At 46.7% G+C, this 20,470-nt stretch overlaps 1 protein-coding gene across 5 annotated transcripts in view; it reads left to right on the top strand.

Annotated features, from left to right (window-relative positions):
- Window positions 1–944, top strand: part of LOC140103885 (uncharacterized) — a 58,668-nt gene extending 57,724 nt beyond the window's left edge. For all 5 annotated transcript variants that reach the window (XM_072127185.1, XM_072127184.1, XM_072127182.1 and 2 more), the window contains one exon: window positions 821–944. The gene's annotated coding sequence lies outside the window, so the exon portion shown is untranslated. The remainder of the gene's footprint in view (window positions 1–820) is intronic.
- Window positions 945–20,470: the final 19,526 nt, after the last annotated feature.

Genomic DNA, 20,470 nt, shown 5'->3' with positions numbered 1-20,470 from the left:
CCTCACACAGCTCCGTGCGCCAAAGTATGAAAAAGTTATTAGCTTCAGAAAAGGACAACATTATTTTTTCCTTTTTTGTACACATTCGTTTAATTTTTGAAAATGTATTAATACATAATAAAACCTGTATAAATTTGGTATCACCGCGATCGCACCGAACCAAAGAATAAAGTCGTAAAAACTGAGCCCACAAGAACGTGACGGTTTTTTTTCAATTTTTCCACATTTGGATTTTTTTTTCAGCTTCGCAGTACATGGCATGTTAAAATAAATAACATTACAGGAAAGTAAAATTTGTTACGCACAAAATAAGCCCTCACACAGGTCTGTACACGTAAAAATGAAAAAGGATTTTTGAAGGTGGAGAGCGAGAAATGAGCGAAAAAACCCTGCGTCCTTAAGGGGTTAAAAGGTTTCACAATCTCAACAAAGTTACTTTATTTGACATTTATCAAAAGCAACAGGCATTTCTTCTGACTAACAAGGTACAAAACTTTTTTTAATGGATTACACACTGATGACATGGACCACAAAAACATATAACAGATCCCTTGTTTGCAGCCTGTGATCAGCACATGTTTGTGTTCAGGGAACCTATACCTGAGATTTAAGAGATTTAGAAAGCAGAACACAATCCTTTATATCCGTGTTTTACACAATCCCTTCTCTTCCATCATCTCTCCTCCGAAATGTTTCACTATGGAAGGAGCAATACACCCAGAGTTGATTAGTCCAGGGACAACTATATTATACTCCAAAAAAGGTTAATTATGTGTATATTATATTATGTAACATTTGAATTCCACATTTTTTTTTCTAGTGGCATTAGACTTAGAAAAGAAGAAATGGACTTAGAAGAAATGAGAGCGAGCAATAAAAAGGAGAAAAATACACAAGATTTATCCTTTTTATTCATCTGATCAATAAATGATTCTTTAAATCAATCCACTTGTGTTGTTTAATTAAGTTGTCCTTAGATTTCTTGGCGCCACCAGAGGAATAATTCTGTGGTTTATTCTTTAGCAATTGATGCACAATATATCTTTAATAAGTCCCAACTATGTATTTACAACTAGCGAGCTAAAGGGATGGTTCAGAGCATATGTGGGATTTATCATGTGGATATGTTATAGGAGTTTTCACTTGAAAAACAGAACATTTATAAGACCCCTAGTACTAGGTAAGAGGTTATGGAGGGAATATGATAAATAATAGGGTCATTGCTGGAGTCTTGCAAGATAATGTCATTGGAAGTATACCGTAGTTGTTTCTAAATATAAGAATACAACATAATTTGTAGCAAAATATACAGAAGTGTTATGAATTAGCAAAAGCTTTAATCCACACTTGGTGTGGGAAACTATTTTCCTTTCTCCAATTTGCAAGTAGTGCACTTGGTCAAAAGAGAAAAAGTTATGAGCAATCAGATACCATGTGAGATCCTTAATGAATAATTGGAGATTACCACTAAAGCAACAATATTTATTTAAATGAAAATATAAGGCTTGTATAGGGACCTGATGTGGAATAGACGTGTACAATGAGACCACGTCACAACTGACCCAAAAGGAGTCAGGAGTCCATGGGATTCCTGCAGGGGCGGACTGGGAATTTAAAGTGGCCCTGGAAAAAAATGTAAACCTGGCCCCATTCTGTGGCCATGTGATATGGGTGAAGACACTAAACTCAACAGTAACTGTTTATAGATGGTCTAAATCAACATCTTCAGTGCATAGAAAGAGCCTCATATGTATATATACACAAAATACACCCTACTACAATACCTTCTCCGATAAACAAGAATATAACTACTATAATACTGCCCCCTATGTACAAGAAAATAACTACTATAATACTGCCCCCCATGTACAAGAATATAACTACTATAATACTCCCCCCAGTATATAGCCAGTCAGCCCCCCCCAGCATACAGCCAGCCAGCCCCCCTTGTATACAGCCAACCAGCCCCCCATGTATACAGCCAGTCAGCCCCCCTTGTAAACAGCCAGCCCCCCTTGTATACAGCCAGCCATTCCCCCCTTGTATACAGCCAGCCAGCCCCCCCTGTATACAGCCAGCCATCCCCCTTGTATACAGCCAGCCAGCCCCCCTTTTATACAGCCAGCCCCCCTTATATACAGCCAGCCCTCCCTTGTATACAGCCAGCCAGCCCCTGCCTTGTATACAGCCAGCCCCCCTGGATACAGCCAGCCAGTCCCCCCAGTATATACCTAGCCAGCCAGTGCCCCACAGTATATAGCCAGCCAGCCAGCCAGTATATAGCCAGCCAGCCAGTCCCCCCAGTATATAGCCATCCAGTCTCCCCAGTATACAGCCAGTCTCCCCAGTATACAAGCCCCCCAGTATATAGTCAGCCAGCCCCCTCCAGTATAAAGCCAGCAAGACCCCCCAGTATATAACCAGCCAACCCCACCCCAGTATACGGCCAGCCCTCCATGTATATAGCCAGACCCCCCCCCAAGGAAACATCCACCACACCAGTATATAGCCAGACAGCTCCCCCACAATATATGGCCAGCCAGTCCCCCCAGTATATAGCCAGACAGCCCCCCCCCCAGTTTATGGCCAGCCAGTCCCCCCAGTATATGGCCAGCCAATCCCACCAGTATATAGCCAGACAGCCCCCCCAGTATATGGCCAGCCAGTCCCCCCAGTATATGGCCAGCCAATCCCCCCAGTATATAGTATATTGCAGACAGCCCCCCCCCCCCGTATATGGCCAGGCAGTCCCCCAAGTATACAGCCAGAGAGCTCCCCCACAATATATGGCCAGCCAGTCCCCTCAGTATATAGCCAGACAGCCCCCCCACCAGTATATGGCCAGCCAGTCCCCCCAGTATATAGCCAAACAGTCCCCCCAGTATACAGTATATTGCAGACAGCCCCCCCCATATATGGCCAGACAGTCCCCCAAGTATATAGCCAGAGAGCTCCCCCACAATATATGGCCAGCCAGTCCCCTCAGTATATAGCCAGACAGCCCCCCCCCCAGTATATGGCCAGCCAGTTCCCCCCAGTATATAGCCAAACAGTCCCCCCCTTCCCCAGTATATAGCCAGACAGTCCCCCCCCAGTGTATGGGCAGCCTGTTCCCCCCAGTATATGGCCAGCCTGCCCCCTCCCTGTATGCAGCTATCACCCCCCCTCCGCTAAGTGTAGAGACAGCCTGCACACTGCCTATCGCCCCCCCCCCCCATCCCCTCCACTCCCCTCCACATTAAAATAAAAAAAATCTACTCACCTTTCCGAAGCTGGGCTGATGTGGTCTGACCGGCAATGACAGGTCCGCGCACATCGGCGTCGCATTGCGGCTGACATCATAGTCTGTGAGCCACCGTCGCGCACGGACCTCTCTATGACGTCAACCGCTATGCGACGCCGGTGCGCACAGACTTGTCATTGCCGGCCGCACCGCATCAGCGCAGCTTCGTAAAGGTGAGTAGATTTTCTTTTTTCCGACTGGCCCCAGTCCAGTCCCAGACCGGCCCCATCGGCCCCAGAGCAATCGGCCCACCGGGATTTCTCCAGTCCAGTCCGCCCATGGATCCCTGCAAACTTTTCAACACATCAGAAGTATCCTATAAGTAGCCCAGAATTCTCCTTACGAAGAGCTGCAAATGAGAATCTAATCACAGACATAACCTCTCAATGAGTAAACCAATGCCTGACATTATCGGTCTCAATTGTGGGGTATACAGCATTTTATGTATTTTTGGTAAAGCCAAATACTCAGCTTGTTTATCTGTTAGAACTCCCAATACTGAGCCTCCATCAATGACATTGAACTATACATTTGAAAACACCTTAGTTGGGTCTGATGTCAAGACCCTGTAAGCATCCTGATTAGAGATGAGCGAACATGCTCGTCCGAGCTTGATGCTCGGTCGAGCATTAGGGTACTCGAAACTGCTCGTTACTCGGACGAATACTTCGCCCGCTCGAGAAAATGGCAGCTCCCGCCGTTTTGCTTTTTGGCGGCCAGAAACAGAGCCAATCACAAGCCAGGAGACTCTGCACTCCACCCAGCATGACGTGGTACCCTTACACGTCGATAGCAGTGGTTGGCTGGCCAGATCAGGTGACCCTGGGATAGACTAGCCGCTGGCCGCGCTGCTCGGATCATTCTGTCTCTGGATGCCGCTAGGGAGAGAGCTGCTGCTGGTCAGGGAAAGCGTTAGGGTGTTCTATTAGCTTACTGTTAGGCAGGAGTGATTCTCAAAGAACCCAACAGCCCTTCTTAGGGCTACAATAACGTTCTACTTTTTTTATTTTAATTTGCATCTTTTACCATTTTGTGAGGAATTAGCAGGGGGACTTGCTACCGTTGTGTTTAGCTCTTAGTGGCACACATATCCATAGCAAAGACCGAAGTGGCAAAATTCAGTAGGGGTTGGATTTCTATTAGGCAATAACTCAGTGTCATCTCATCTGGCATAGTAGTGTGCTTCCTTTGATACTTGGCTAGAAAATAGCCATAGGAGAATACAAACAGCTTCTTGAAGCCTACAGTAGCGTTCTATATATTTGATTTCTGGTTGATCTGCTGGTGGCTGTAGTTTCTGCAGTGCATGTACTTGCCAATTCTGAGCAATTTGTAGTGAGACTTGCGACCGCTGTGTTCTGCGCTTAGTGGCGCACATATCCATAGCAAAGGCCGAAGTGGCAAAATTCAGTAGGGGTTGGATTTCTATTAGGCAATAACTCGGTGTCATCTCATCTGGCATAGTAGTGTGCTTCCTTTGATACTTGGCTAGAAAATAGCCATAGGAGAATACAAACAGCTTCTTGAAGCCTACAGTAGCGTTCTATATATTTGATTTCTGGTTGATCTGCTGGTGGCTGTAGTTTCTGCAGTGCATGTACTTGCCAATTCTGAGCAATTTGTAGTGAGACTTGCGACCGCTGTGTTCTGCGCTTAGTGGCGCACATATCCATAGCAAAGGCCGAAGTGGCAAAATTCAGTAGGGGTTGGATTTCTATTAGGCAATAACTCAGTGTCATCTCATCTGGCATAGTAGTGTGCTTCCTTTGATACTTGGCTAGAAAATAGCCATAGGAGAATACAAACAGCTTCTTGAAGCCTACAGTAGCGTTCTATATATTTGATTTCTGGTTGATCTGCTGGTGGCTGTAGTTTCTGCAGTGCATGTACTTGCCAATTCTGAGCAATTTGTAGTGAGACTTGCGACCGCTGTGTTCTGCGCTTAGTGGCGCACATATCCATAGCAAAGGCCGAAGTGGCAAGATTCAGTAGGGGTTGGATTTCTATTAGGCAATAACTCGGTGTCATCTCATCTGGCATAGTAGTGTGCTTCCTTTGATACTTGGCTAGAAAATAGCCATAGGAGAATACAAACAGCTTCTTGAAGCCTACAGTAGCGTTCTATATATTTGATTTCTGGTTGATCTGCTGGTGGCTGTAGTTTCTGCAGTGCATGTACTTGCCAATTCTGAGCAATTTGTAGTGAGACTTGCGACCGCTGTGTTCTGCGCTTAGTGGCGCACATATCCATAGCAAAGGCCGAAGTGGCAAAATTCAGTAGGGGTTGGATTTCTATTAGGCAATAACTCAGTGTCATCTCATCTGGCATAGTAGTGTGCTTCCTTTGATACTTGGCTAGAAAATAGCCATAGGAGAATACAAACAGCTTCTTGAAGCCTACAGTAGCGTTCTATATATTTGATTTCTGGTTGATCTGCTGGTGGCTGTAGTTTCTGCAGTGCATGTACTTGCCAATTCTGAGCAATTTGTAGTGAGACTTGCGACCGCTGTGTTCTGCGCTTAGTGGCGCACATATCCATAGCAAAGGCCGAAGTGGCAAAATTCAGTAGGGGTTGGATTTCTATTAGGCAATAACTCGGTGTCATCTCATCTGGCATAGTAGTGTGCTTCCTTTGATACTTGGCTAGAAAATAGCCATAGGAGAATACAAACAGCTTCTTGAAGCCTACAGTAGCGTTCTATATATTTGATTTCTGGTTGATCTGCTGGTGGCTGTAGTTTCTGCAGTGCATGTACTTGCCAATTCTGAGCAATTTGTAGTGAGACTTGCGACCGCTGTGTTCTGCGCTTAGTGGCGCACATATCCATAGCAAAGGCCGAAGTGGCAAAATTCAGTAGGGGTTGGATTTCTATTAGGCAATAACTCAGTGTCATCTCATCTGGCATAGTAGTGTGCTTCCTTTGATACTTGGCTAGAAAATAGCCATAGGAGAATACAAACAGCTTCTTGAAGCCTACAGTAGCGTTCTATATATTTGATTTCTGGTTGATCTGCTGGTGGCTGTAGTTTCTGCAGTGCATGTACTTGCCAATTCTGAGCAATTTGTAGTGAGACTTGCGACCGCTGTGTTCTGCGCTTAGTGGCGCACATATCCATAGCAAAGGCCGAAGTGGCAAAATTCAGTAGGGGTTGGATTTCTATTAGGCAATAACTCGGTGTCATCTCATCTGGCATAGTAGTGTGCTTCCTTTGATACTTGGCTAGAAAATAGCCATAGGAGAATACAAACAGCTTCTTGAAGCCTACAGTAGCGTTCTATATATTTGATTTCTGGTTGATCTGCTGGTGGCTGTAGTTTCTGCAGTGCATGTACTTGCCAATTCTGAGCAATTTGTAGTGAGACTTGCGACCGCTGTGTTCTGCGCTTAGTGGCGCACATATCCATAGCAAAGGCCGAAGTGGCAAAATTCAGTAGGGGTTGGATTTCTATTAGGCAATAACTCAGTGTCATCTCATCTGGCATAGTAGTGTGCTTCCTTTGATACTTGGCTAGAAAATAGCCATAGGAGAATACAAACAGCTTCTTGAAGCCTACAGTAGCGTTCTATATATTTGATTTCTGGTTGATCTGCTGGTGGCTGTAGTTTCTGCAGTGCATGTACTTGCCAATTCTGAGCAATTTGTAGTGAGACTTGCGACCGCTGTGTTCTGCGCTTAGTGGCGCACATATCCATAGCAAAGGCCGAAGTGGCAAAATTCAGTAGGGGTTGGATTTCTATTAGGCAATAACTCGGTGTCATCTCATCTGGCATAGTAGTGTGCTTCCTTTGATACTTGGCTAGAAAATAGCCATAGGAGAATACAAACAGCTTCTTGAAGCCTACAGTAGCGTTCTATATATTTGATTTCTGGTTGATCTGCTGGTGGCTGTAGTTTCTGCAGTGCATGTACTTGCCAATTCTGAGCAATTTGTAGTGAGACTTGCGACCGCTGTGTTCTGCGCTTAGTGGCGCACATATCCATAGCAAAGGCCGAAGTGGCAAAATTCAGTAGGGGTTGGATTTCTATTAGGCAATAACTCAGTGTCATCTCATCTGGCATAGTAGTGTGCTTCCTTTGATACTTGGCTAGAAAATAGCCATAGGAGAATACAAACAGCTTCTTGAAGCCTACAGTAGCGTTCTATATATTTGATTTCTGGTTGATCTGCTGGTGGCTGTAGTTTCTGCAGTGCATGTACTTGCCAATTCTGAGCAATTTGTAGTGAGACTTGCGACCGCTGTGTTCTGCGCTTAGTGGCGCACATATCCATAGCAAAGGCCGAAGTGGCAAAATTCAGTAGGGGTTGGATTTCTATTAGGCAATAACTCGGTGTCATCTCATCTGGCATAGTAGTGTGCTTCCTTTGATACTTGGCTAGAAAATAGCCATAGGAGAATACAAACAGCTTCTTGAAGCCTACAGTAGCGTTCTATATATTTGATTTCTGGTTGATCTGCTGGTGGCTGTAGTTTCTGCAGTGCATGTACTTGCCAATTCTGAGCAATTTGTAGTGAGACTTGCGACCGCTGTGTTCTGCGCTTAGTGGCGCACATATCCATAGCAAAGGCCGAAGTGGCAAAATTCAGTAGGGGTTGGATTTCTATTAGGCAATAACTCAGTGTCATCTCATCTGGCATAGTAGTGTGCTTCCTTTGATACTTGGCTAGAAAATAGCCATAGGAGAATACAAACAGCTTCTTGAAGCCTACAGTAGCGTTCTATATATTTGATTTCTGGTTGATCTGCTGGTGGCTGTAGTTTCTGCAGTGCATGTACTTGCCAATTCTGAGCAATTTGTAGTGAGACTTGCGACCGCTGTGTTCTGCGCTTAGTGGCGCACATATCCATAGCAAAGGCCGAAGTGGCAAAATTCAGTAGGGGTTGGATTTCTATTAGGCAATAACTCGGTGTCATCTCATCTGGCATAGTAGTGTGCTTCCTTTGATACTTGGCTAGAAAATAGCCATAGGAGAATACAAACAGCTTCTTGAAGCCTACAGTAGCGTTCTATATATTTGATTTCTGGTTGATCTGCTGGTGGCTGTAGTTTCTGCAGTGCATGTACTTGCCAATTCTGAGCAATTTGTAGTGAGACTTGCGACCGCTGTGTTCTGCGCTTAGTGGCGCACATATCCATAGCAAAGGCCGAAGTGGCAAAATTCAGTAGGGGTTGGATTTCTATTAGGCAATAACTCAGTGTCATCTCATCTGGCATAGTAGTGTGCTTCCTTTGATACTTGGCTAGAAAATAGCCATAGGAGAATACAAACAGCTTCTTGAAGCCTACAGTAGCGTTCTATATATTTGATTTCTGGTTGATCTGCTGGTGGCTGTAGTTTCTGCAGTGCATGTACTTGCCAATTCTGAGCAATTTGTAGTGAGACTTGCGACCGCTGTGTTCTGCGCTTAGTGGCGCACATATCCATAGCAAAGGCCGAAGTGGCAAAATTCAGTAGGGGTTGGATTTCTATTAGGCAATAACTCGGTGTCATCTCATCTGGCATAGTAGTGTGCTTCCTTTGATACTTGGCTAGAAAATAGCCATAGGAGAATACAAACAGCTTCTTGAAGCCTACAGTAGCGTTCTATATATTTGATTTCTGGTTGATCTGCTGGTGGCTGTAGTTTCTGCAGTGCATGTACTTGCCAATTCTGAGCAATTTGTAGTGAGACTTGCGACCGCTGTGTTCTGCGCTTAGTGGCGCACATATCCATAGCAAAGGCCGAAGTGGCAAAATTCAGTAGGGGTTGGATTTCTATTAGGCAATAACTCAGTGTCATCTCATCTGGCATAGTAGTGTGCTTCCTTTGATACTTGGCTAGAAAATAGCCATAGGAGAATACAAACAGCTTCTTGAAGCCTACAGTAGCGTTCTATATATTTGATTTCTGGTTGATCTGCTGGTGGCTGTAGTTTCTGCAGTGCATGTACTTGCCAATTCTGAGCAATTTGTAGTGAGACTTGCGACCGCTGTGTTCTGCGCTTAGTGGCGCACATATCCATAGCAAAGGCCGAAGTGGCAAAATTCAGTAGGGGTTGGATTTCTATTAGGCAATAACTCGGTGTCATCTCATCTGGCATAGTAGTGTGCTTCCTTTGATACTTGGCTAGAAAATAGCCATAGGAGAATACAAACAGCTTCTTGAAGCCTACAGTAGCGTTCTATATATTTGATTTCTGGTTGATCTGCTGGTGGCTGTAGTTTCTGCAGTGCATGTACTTGCCAATTCTGAGCAATTTGTAGTGAGACTTGCGACCGCTGTGTTCTGCGCTTAGTGGCGCACATATCCATAGCAAAGGCCGAAGTGGCAAAATTCAGTAGGGGTTGGATTTCTATTAGGCAATAACTCAGTGTCATCTCATCTGGCATAGTAGTGTGCTTCCTTTGATACTTGGCTAGAAAATAGCCATAGGAGAATACAAACAGCTTCTTGAAGCCTACAGTAGCGTTCTATATATTTGATTTCTGGTTGATCTGCTGGTGGCTGTAGTTTCTGCAGTGCATGTACTTGCCAATTCTGAGCAATTTGTAGTGAGACTTGCGACCGCTGTGTTCTGCGCTTAGTGGCGCACATATCCATAGCAAAGGCCGAAGTGGCAAAATTCAGTAGGGGTTGGATTTCTATTAGGCAATAACTCGGTGTCATCTCATCTGGCATAGTAGTGTGCTTCCTTTGATACTTGGCTAGAAAATAGCCATAGGAGAATACAAACAGCTTCTTGAAGCCTACAGTAGCGTTCTATATATTTGATTTCTGGTTGATCTGCTGGTGGCTGTAGTTTCTGCAGTGCATGTACTTGCCAATTCTGAGCAATTTGTAGTGAGACTTGCGACCGCTGTGTTCTGCGCTTAGTGGCGCACATATCCATAGCAAAGGCCGAAGTGGCAAAATTCAGTAGGGGTTGGATTTCTATTAGGCAATAACTCAGTGTCATCTCATCTGGCATAGTAGTGTGCTTCCTTTGATACTTGGCTAGAAAATAGCCATAGCAATAGGATAGGATTGTTTGGTTTTAAAAACTCAAAAAAAAACAAAAAACACAAAAAAACACAAAAAAAAACAAAAAGAAGTAAAAAAAAAAAAAAAGTTATAACTCTCATTTTAAAAATGTTTAACCCGAGGGCTAGGGGTAGAGGACGAGGGCGGGGACGTGGGCGTCCAACTACTGCAGGGGTCAGAGGCCGTGGTCCTGGGCGGGGTGAGACACCACCTGCTGATGAGGGAGCAGGGGAACGCCGCAGAGCTACACTCCCTAGGTTCATGTCTGAAGTTACTGGGACTCGCGGTAGAGCACTGTTGAGGCCAGAACAGTGCGAACAGGTGATGTCGTGGATTGCTGACAATGCTTCGAGCAATTTGTCCACCAGTCAGTCTTCCACGCAGTCCACCCATGTCACCGAAATCCCCACTCCTCCAGCTCCTGCACCTCAGCCTCCTCCCCCCCAGTCTGCCCCCTCCCAGGAAAATTTGGCATTTGAACCGGCATACTCTGAGGAACTGTTTTCTGGACCCTTCCCACAGTCACAAACCACTTGTCCGGTTGCTGCTGAGCAATTTTCCGATGCCCAGGTTTTCCACCAGTCACAGTCTGTGGGTGATGATGACCTTCTTGACGTAGTGGAAGTGTGTAAAGAGGTGTCCGACGATGAGGAGACACGGTTGTCAGACAGTGGGGAAGTTGTTGTCAGGGCAGGAAGTCCGAGGGGGGAGCAGACTGAGGGATCGGAGGATGATGAGGTGACAGACCCAAGCTGGGTTGAGAGGCCGGGTGAACACAGTGCTTCTGAGACGGAGGAGAGTCCTCGACCTGAACAGGTTGGAAGAGGCAGTGGTGGGGCCAGACGGAGAGGCAGGGCCAGAGCTGGTGCATCAGCGCCACTGTCAACTAGTGAAGCTCCCGTGGTGAGGGCTCTTGCGGCGAGGGCTAGATCTTCAGAAGTGTGGAGGTTCTTTAAGGAAACACCGGATGACCGACGGACTGTGGTGTGCAACATTTGCCAAACCAGGCTCAGCAGGGGTTCCACCACTACTAGCTTAACTACCACCAGTATGCGCAGGCATATGAATGCTAAGCACCCCACTCAGTGGCAACAAGCCCGTTCACCTCCGGCCGTGCACACCACTGCTCCTTCCCCTGTGTCAGCTGCTAGTCAGCCCCCTGCCCAGGACCCTGGCACAAAAACCCCATCGTCGCCTCCACGATCCTCCACAGCATCCACCAGCGTTCAGCTCTCCATACCCCAGACGCTGGAGCGGAAACGCAAATATAGTGCAACCCACCCGCACGCCCAAGCCCTTAATGTGCACATCTCCAGATTGCTTAGCCTGGAGATGCTGCCCTATAGGCTAGTAGAGACCGAGGCCTTTCGCAACCTCATGGCGGCGGCCGCCCCTCGGTATTTGGTCCCCAGCCGCCACTACTTTTCCCGATGTGCCGTCCCAGCCCTGCACCAGCACGTGTCAGACAACATCATCCGTGCCCTGACCAACGCCGTTTCTGACAAGGTCCACCTGACCACGGACACGTGGACGAGTGCTGCCGGGCAGGGCCACTATATATCGCTGACGGCACATTGGGTTAACTTGGTGGAGGCTGGGACCGAGTCTGACCCTGGGGCTGCTCATATACTGCCGACGCCGAGGATTGCGGGGCCTACCTCGGTCCAGGTGTTTCAGGCCTACTATGCCTCCTCCTCCTCCCACCCCTCCTCCACCTCCTCCTCCAAACTACCATCCGTGGGCACGGCGCCATCAGTCGGTAGCTCTAGGCACAGCAGCAGTGCCGTCGCTAAGCGACAGCAGGCGGTGCTCAAACTGCTGAGCCTAGGCGACAAAAGGCACACCGCCCAAGAGCTATTACAGGGCATCACGGCGCAGACTGATCTGTGGCTGGCACCGCTGAACCTCAAGCCGGGAATGGTTGTGTGTGACAACGGCCGTAACCTGGTGGCGGCTCTGCAACTCGGCAGACTGACACATGTGCCATGCCTGGCCCATGTGTTAAATCTGATAGTGCAGCGTTTCCTCAAGACATACCCCAATCTGTCTGATTTGCTCACGAAGGTGCGCCGCATCTGTGCGCATTTCAGGAAGTCCAGCCCAGATGCTGCCACTCTCAGGGCAGCGCAGCGCCGCCTCCAACTGCCCGCTCACCGACTGTTGTGCGACGTGCCCACGAGGTGGAATTCAACACTGACCATGTTATCCAGAGTTTACCAGCAGCGCAGAGCGATTGTAGACTGCCAGATGTCAACTTCCACCAGAACTGGTAGTCAGGTCAGTCAGCTTCCTCAAGTCTACAATGAGGAGTGGACGTGGATGTCTGATATCTGTCAGGTGCTGAGTAACTTTGAGGAGTCAACACAGATGGTCAGTGGCGATGCCGCCATCATCAGCCTCACCATCCCGCTGCTTGGCCTGTTGAAAAACTCTCTGGTCAGCATGAAGTCGGAAGCTTTGCGCTCGTCACAAGAGACGGGGGAAGAATATTCCCTTGTTGATAGCCAAAGCACCCTGAGGTCTGTTTCTCAGCGCATATCGGAGGAGGTGGAGGTGGAGGAGGATGAGGAGGAAGAGGAGGAGAATGTTGGCGAGACACAAGAGGGGACCATTGTTGAGTCCTTCACTGTTCAGCGTGTATGGGCAGAAGAAGAGGAGTTGGAGGAGTTGGAGGAGGAGGAAATGGACAGTCAGGCCAGTGAGGGGAGTGAATTCTTACGCGTTGGTACTCTGGCGCATATGGCAGATTTCATGCTAGGCTGCCTATCCCGTGACCCTCGCGTTCAAAGAATTTATTCCAGCACCGATTACTGGGTGTTCACTCTCCTGGACCCACGGTACAAGCAAAATCTTCCCACTCTCATCCCTGGAGAGGAAAGGAGTGTGAGAATGCATGAATACCAGCAGGCCCTGGTGCACAAGCTGAAACAGTATTTCCCTTCTGACAGCGCTAGCGGCAGAGTGCGTAGTTCTGCGGGACAAGTAGCGAGGGAGAGTAGGCGAGCAGGCAGCTTGTCCAGCACTGGCAAGGGTACGCTTTACAAGGCTTTTGCCAGCTTTATGTCACCCCAGCAAGACACTGTCACCTGTCCCCAGTCTCGGCAGAGTAGGGCTGATCTTTACAGAAAGATGGTGAGGGAGTACGTAGCTGACCATACCATCGTCCTAAATGATCACACAGCTCCCTACAACTACTGGGTTTCAAAGCTGGACATGTGGCACGAACTGGCGCTGTACGCCTTGGAGGTTCTTGCCTGCCCTGCCGCTAGCGTCTTGTCCGAGCGGGTTTTCAGTGCAGCTGGTGGCATCATCACCGATAAGCGTACACGCCTGTCGACTGACAGCGCTGACAGGCTGACGCTTATTAAAATGAATAAAGGCTGGATTTCTCAGAATTTCCAATCTCCACCAGGTGAAGGAAGCTCAACCTGAATAATTGATCCACTCCTCCTCCTCCTCCTCATTTTCCTCCTTCTCCTCCTCTTTGTACAGTAAAGCAGAGAAAAATGGCTATTTTTTGACAGGGCCCACTGGCTCTTGCTATAGTACTTCATGCATTTAATTTTTCTGGAGGGCCACCTACCCGGTCCTCTGTTTGAAACAATTTTTGTGAGTGCCACATACAGGCACTCAATCTATTCCATTTTACTGCAGGGCCACCTACCTGCTCCTCTGGTTTGAACAATTTTTGGGACTGCCACATACAGGCACTCAATCTATTCCATTTTACTGGAGGGCCACCTACCTGCTCCTCTGGTTTGAAACATTTTTGGGACTGCCACATACAGGCACTCAATCTATTCCATTTTACTGGAGGGCCACCTACCTGCTCCTCTGGTTTGAAACATTTTTGGGACTGCCACATACAGGCACTCAATCTATTCCATTTTACTGCAGGGCCACCTACCTGCTCCTCTGGTTTGAACAATTTTTGGGACTGCCACATACAGGCACTCAATCTATTCCATTTTACTGGAGGGCCACCTACCTGCTCCTCTGGTTTGAACAATTTTTGGGACTGCCACATACAGGCACTCAATCTATTCCATTTTACTGCAGGGCCACCTACCTGCTCCTCTGGTTTGAACAATTTTTGGGACTGCCACATACAGGCACTCAATCTATTCCATTTTACTGGAGGGCCACCTACCTGCTCCTCTGGTTTGAAGAATTTTTGGGACTGCCACATACAGGCACTCAATCTATTCCATTTTACTGGAGGGCCACCTACCTGCTCCTCTGGTTTGAAACATTTTTGGGACTGCCACATACAGGCACTCAATCTATCCCATTTTACTGGAGGGCCACCTACCTGCTCCTCTGGTTTGAAAAATGTTTGGGACTGCCACATACAGGCACTATCCAAATTAAATTGTCTCCATAGCAGCCTCCACACGTTGTCTCCATTGCTACCTCCAAAAGTCGTCCATATAGCTGCCTCCATACATCGTCCCTTTATCAAACGAGGTGTGTCAGGCAGAAATTTGGGTTGTTTTTATGGATTCCACATCAAAGTTGTTAACTTTGTCGCCACCCTGCTGTGTTATCCACAAAATATACTGGCAAACTTTTACCATTTAGGGATATTATTTCAGCGCTTCTTGCGCATCTGTTTACATTCCCCTCACCCGGCATATCCTAAACTTATAAGAACGCTACTACACTTGATCTTATACAAAAGGTTCTTAGAAGTGCTGTTTGGGGAGTAGCCTAGAGACAGGGGCTTGGATTGGCGAAAGCTCGCCTGGCAGCGGAACGCCAGCTCCATGCGCATCATGCGCTTCTTGCGCATCTGTTTACATTCCCCTCACCCGCCATATCCCAAACTTATAAGAACGCTACTACACTTAACTTGGTGCAGGCTGGGACCGAGTCTGACCCTGGGGCTGGTCATATACTGCCGACGCAGAGAATTGCGGGGCCTACCTCGGTCCAGGTCTCAAAGGCCTACTATACCTCCTCCCACCCCTCCTCCACCTCCTCCTCCTCCGAATTACCATCCGTGGGCATGGCGCCATCAGTCGGTAGCTCTAGGCACAGCAGCAGTGCCGTCGCTAAGCGACAGCAGGCGGTGCTGAAACTGCTGAGCCTAGGCGATAAAAGGCACACCGCCCAAGAGCTATTACAGGGCATTCCACATCAAAGTTGTTAACTTTGTCGCCACCCTGCTGTGTAATCCACAAAATATACTTGCAAACTTTTACCATTTAGGGATATTATTTCAGCGCTTCTTGCGCATCTGTTTACATTCCCCTCACCCGCCATATCCTAAACTTATAAGAACGCTACTACACTTGATCTTATACAAAAGGTTCTTAGAAGTGCTGTTTGGGGAGTAGCCTATAGACAGGGGCTTGGATTGGCGAAAGCTCGCCTGGCAGCGGAGCGCCAGCTCCATGCCAAGATCCAACTAACATAGTTTTAACTGCAGCACCTTTAATCTACTACTAGTTCACTGCCTCCATACATGGTCCCCTTATCAAACGAGCTGTGTCAGGCAGAATTTTGGGTTGTTTTCATGGCTTCCATGTTAACTTTGTCGCCACCCTGCTGTGTAATCCACAAAATATACTGGCAAACTTTTATCATGTACCGATATTATTTGAGCGCTTCTTGCTCACCTCCTTTGGTTCCTCTCTGCCACCCATTGGTTTGAAGCCTGAGTCCATTTAGGGTATGTCGCCATGCCACTCTCTAGCCTTCCGCTGCTGCCGCTGCCTCTGCATGCCGTCCCCTATAGTGTCAGGGTCAATTATTGGATGTTTTAGATGCTATCTAGCTTCATTCTGTCACTCTGTCATGGCCATGCTGTTGCCCATAATTTTGGCATAATGGTGCGATTAGGCAGCCTCAGAGGCATCCATGCATGCTGCCCCTGCTGTTTCCTGTCCATTTCCGTGGTGTTTCCATCCTTTTCTGAGGTTCCCAGGTGTTTGGCCAAGCTTCCCTGTGCAGAGCCTTGGTCCCCTTGAAAAATGCTCGAGTCTCCCATTGACTTCAATGGGGTTCGTTATTCGAGACGAGCACTCGAGCATCGGGAAAAGTTCGTCTCGAATAACGAGTACCCGAGCATTTTAGTGTTCGCTCATCTCTAATCCTGATCTGTCAACAAATTATCAACCTGTGACTTGTATAGATCCTTACTCATGACCACCACCGTTGCCCCTTTATCCACCATGTCAATAACTTTACAGCTGTCTTTGTGCAATGCCATTCTCTGCTTGGGGGTAAGATTGTGGTGGACATGTGTATTAAGTTCCTGTTCTACAACTTCTTGAAACCTATCTATTGCATTAACCCTAGATCCCATAGGCTAAAAATTAAAGTTTGGGACTTGAAAGGTACATGATAGTTTGGAAATATTAGTCCTATCATCTAAATGTTGCTTAATCTCCGATATATAAAAATATTATTATGATCAACAAAGTTAAATTAGAGTATTTGTTTTCAATTTCGGGTATGATCATCCTTTGGGATGAAACATCCTTTTGACCCGTTAAACCACTTATAATTTTGCTGATATCCTTAAGTGTCATAAAGAGATCAGAATTAGTAGAGACAGAAAAGTTCAGTCCCATAGATAACACTTCGATTTGTTCTGGAGATAAAGGTGCATATGATAGATGCAAAACAACAACACCCTCGTGAATATTCATTATTTTTGTTTCTGTTGCTGAATCCTGAGGTTTCGCTCCTGGAACAATGTTTTTCCTACTGTGTTTTTTTCCTCGTTTTTTGGAACTTATTTCTTGTTCTTTTGTTTTTTGTAATATGATTTTTTGGTATCCTCATTTGACGATTGAGTTTGCTCATTATCCAAAATTTCTTTCTTAGAATTAATTTCGGAGGTGTAGTGTTTAGAGATGAGCGAGCACTAAAATGCTCGGGTACTCGTTATTCGAGACGAACTTTTCCCGATGCTCGAGTGCTCGTCTCGAATAACGAACCCCATTGAAGTCAATGGGAGACTCGAGCATTTTTCAAGGGGACCAAGGCTCTGCACAGGGAAGCTTGGCCAAACACCTAGGAACCTCAGAAAAGGATGGAAACACCACGGAAATGGACAGGAAACAGCAGGGGCAGCATGCATGGATGCCTCTGAGGCTGCATAATCGCACCATTATGCCAAAATTATGGGCAACAGCATGGCCATGACAGAGTGACAGAATGAAGCTAGATAGCATCTAAAACATCCAATAATTGACCCTGACACTATAGGGGACGGCATGCAGAGGCAGCAGCGGCAGGCTAGAGAGTGGCATGGCGACATACCCTAAATGGACTCAGGCTTCAAACCAATGGGTGGCAGAGAGGAACCAAAGGAGGTGAGCAAGAAGCGCTCAAATAATATCGGTACATGATAAAAGTTTGCCAGTATATTTTGTGGATTACACAGCAGGGTGGCGACAAAGTTAACATGGAAGCCATGAAAACAACCCAAAATTCTGCCTGACACAGCTCGTTTGATAAGGGACCATGTATGGAGGCAGTGAACTAGTAGTAGATTAAAGGTGCTGCAGTTAAAACTATGTTAGTTGGATCTTGGCATGGAGCTGGCGCTCCCCTGCCAGGCGAGCTTTCGCCAATCCAAGCCCCTGTCTCTAGGCTACTCCCCAAACAGCACTTCTAAGAACCTTTTGTATAAGATCAAGTGTAGTAGCGTTCTTATAAGTTTAGGATATGGCGGGTGAGGGGAATGTAAACAGATGCGCAAGAAGCGCTGAAATAATATCGGTAAATGATAAAAGTTTGCCAGTATTTTTTGTGGATTACACAGCAGGGTGGCGACAAAGTTAACAAGTTTGTTGTGGAAGCCATGAAAACAACCCAAAATTCTGCCTGACACAGCTCGTTTGATAAGGGGACCATGTATGCTTACAGTTCATGCCAGTAGCTGCACTGGCTGCCAGTCTCCTTTCGAATAGTTTAAAATAATAACCCTCATCCATAAAGCTCTGTATAATGCTGCACCCCCCTACCTCTCCTCTCTTATCTCAGTCTATCGCCCAACCCGTGCTCTTAGATCCGCCAGTGATCTTAGATTAACCTCTACCCTAGTGCGGACCTCCCACTCGCGTCTCCAAGACTTCTCTAGAGCTGCACCAATTCTATGGAATGCTCTGCCCTGGACTATCAGACTAATACCTAACCTCCAAAGTTTCAAACGTGCTCTTAAAACCCATTTCTTTAGGCAAGCCTATAACACTCATTAACTGCATGAAGTTTTAACTCTTCTACTAACCCGTCCTGTGTCGTCCTCCCATCTGTTATCCAGCAACCAACAGGCACCAGACTTCTCTACAGTCCCATTCACCCTGGACCTGGTATATAAGATGACGGCTGAGTGGTTCAAGCGACAGCAATTCCATTTATTATATTTTGTTCTATTCCCTAAGAAGAATGGCTTGACCATTAAATATTCTTTTACCTCGTGTTACCCCATCATCTTCATAAACCGTAAGCTCTGGCGAGCAGGGACCTCACTCCTGTTGTTCCATACAAATGTTGTGCTCTGTTACATTACATTTGTTTCCTATGATTTGTAAAGCGCTACGGAATATGATGGCGCTATATAAATAAAGATTATTATTATTATTATGGAGGCAGTGAACTAGTAGTAGATTAAAGGTGCTGCAGTTAAAACTATGTTAGTTGGATCTTGGGATGGAGCTGGCGCTCCGCAGCCAGGCGAGCTTTCGCCAATCCAAGCCCCTGTCTCTAGGCTACTCCCCAAACAGCACTTCTAAGAACATTTTGTATAAGATCAAGTGTAGTAGCGTTCTTATAAGTTTGGGATATGGCGGGTGAGGGGAATGTAAACAGATGCGCAAGAAGCGCTGAAATAATATTGGTAAATGATAAAAGTTTATTAGTATATTTTGTGGAATACACAGCTGGGTGGCGACAAAGTTAACAACTTTGATGTGGAATCCATGAAAACAACCCAAATTTCTGCCTGACACACCTCGTTTGATAAAGGGACGATGTATGGAGGCAGCTATATGGACGACTTTTGGAGGTAGCAATGGAGACAACGTGTGGAGGCTGCTATGGAGACAATTTAATTTGGATAGTGCCTGTATGTGGCAGTCCCAAAAAGTTTTCAAACCAGAGGAGCAGGTAGGTGGCCCTCCAGAAAAATAGAATAGATTGAGTGCCTGTATGTGGCAGTCCCAAAAAGTTTTCAAACCAGAGGAGCAGGTAGGTGGCCCTCCAGAAAAATAGAATAGATTGAGTGCCTGTATGTGGCAGTCCCAAAAAGTTTTCAAACCAGAGGAGCAGGTAGGTGGCCCTCCAGAAAAATTGAATCGATTGAGTGCCTGTATGTGGCAGTCCCAAAAAGTTTTCAAACCAGAGGAGCAGGTAGGTGGCCCTCCAGAAAAATGGAATCGATTGAGTGCCTGTATGTGGCAGTCCCAAAAAGTTTTCAAACCAGAGGAGCAGGTAGGTGGCCCTCCAGAAAAATGGAATCGATTGAGTGCCTGTATGTGGCAGTCCCAAAAAGTTTTCAAACCAGAGGAGCAGGTAGGTGGCCCTCCAGAAAAATAGAATAGATTGAGTGCCTGTATGTGGCAGTCCCAAAAAGTTTTCAAACCAGAGGAGCAGGTAGGTGGCCCTCCAGAAAAATTGAATCGATTGAGTGCCTGTATGTGGCAGTCCCAAAAAGTTTTCAAACCAGAGGAGCAGGTAGGTGGCCCTCCAGAAAAATTGAATAGATTGAGTGCCTGTATGTGGCACTCACAAAAATTGTTTCAAACAGAGGACCGGGTCGGTGGCCCTCCAGAAAAATTAAATGCATAAAGTACTATAGCTAGAGCCAGTGGGCCCTGTCAAAAAATAGCCAGTTTCCTCTGCTTTACTGTACAAAGAGGAGGAGAAGGAGGAAAATGAGGAGGAGGAGGAGTGGATCAATTATTCAGGTTGAGCTTCCTTCACCTGGTGGAGATTGGAAATTATGAGAAATCCAGGCTTTATTCATCTTAATAAGCGTCAGCCTGTCAGCGCTGTCAGTCGACAGGCGTGTACGCTTATCGGTGATGATGCCACCAGCTGCACTGAAAACCCGCTCGGACAAGACGCTAGCGGCAGGGCAGGCAAGAACCTCCAAGGCGTACAGCGCCAGTTCGTGCCACATGTCCAGCTTTGAAACCCAGTAGTTGTAGGGAGCTGTGTGATCATTT

Source organism: Engystomops pustulosus, chromosome 10, assembly GCF_040894005.1.
Source record: "Engystomops pustulosus chromosome 10, aEngPut4.maternal, whole genome shotgun sequence".
Taxonomy (NCBI): domain Eukaryota; kingdom Metazoa; phylum Chordata; class Amphibia; order Anura; family Leptodactylidae; genus Engystomops; species Engystomops pustulosus.
Note: the sequence above shows the minus strand (reverse complement) of the source record. Positions and strands in the feature narration are given on the sequence as shown.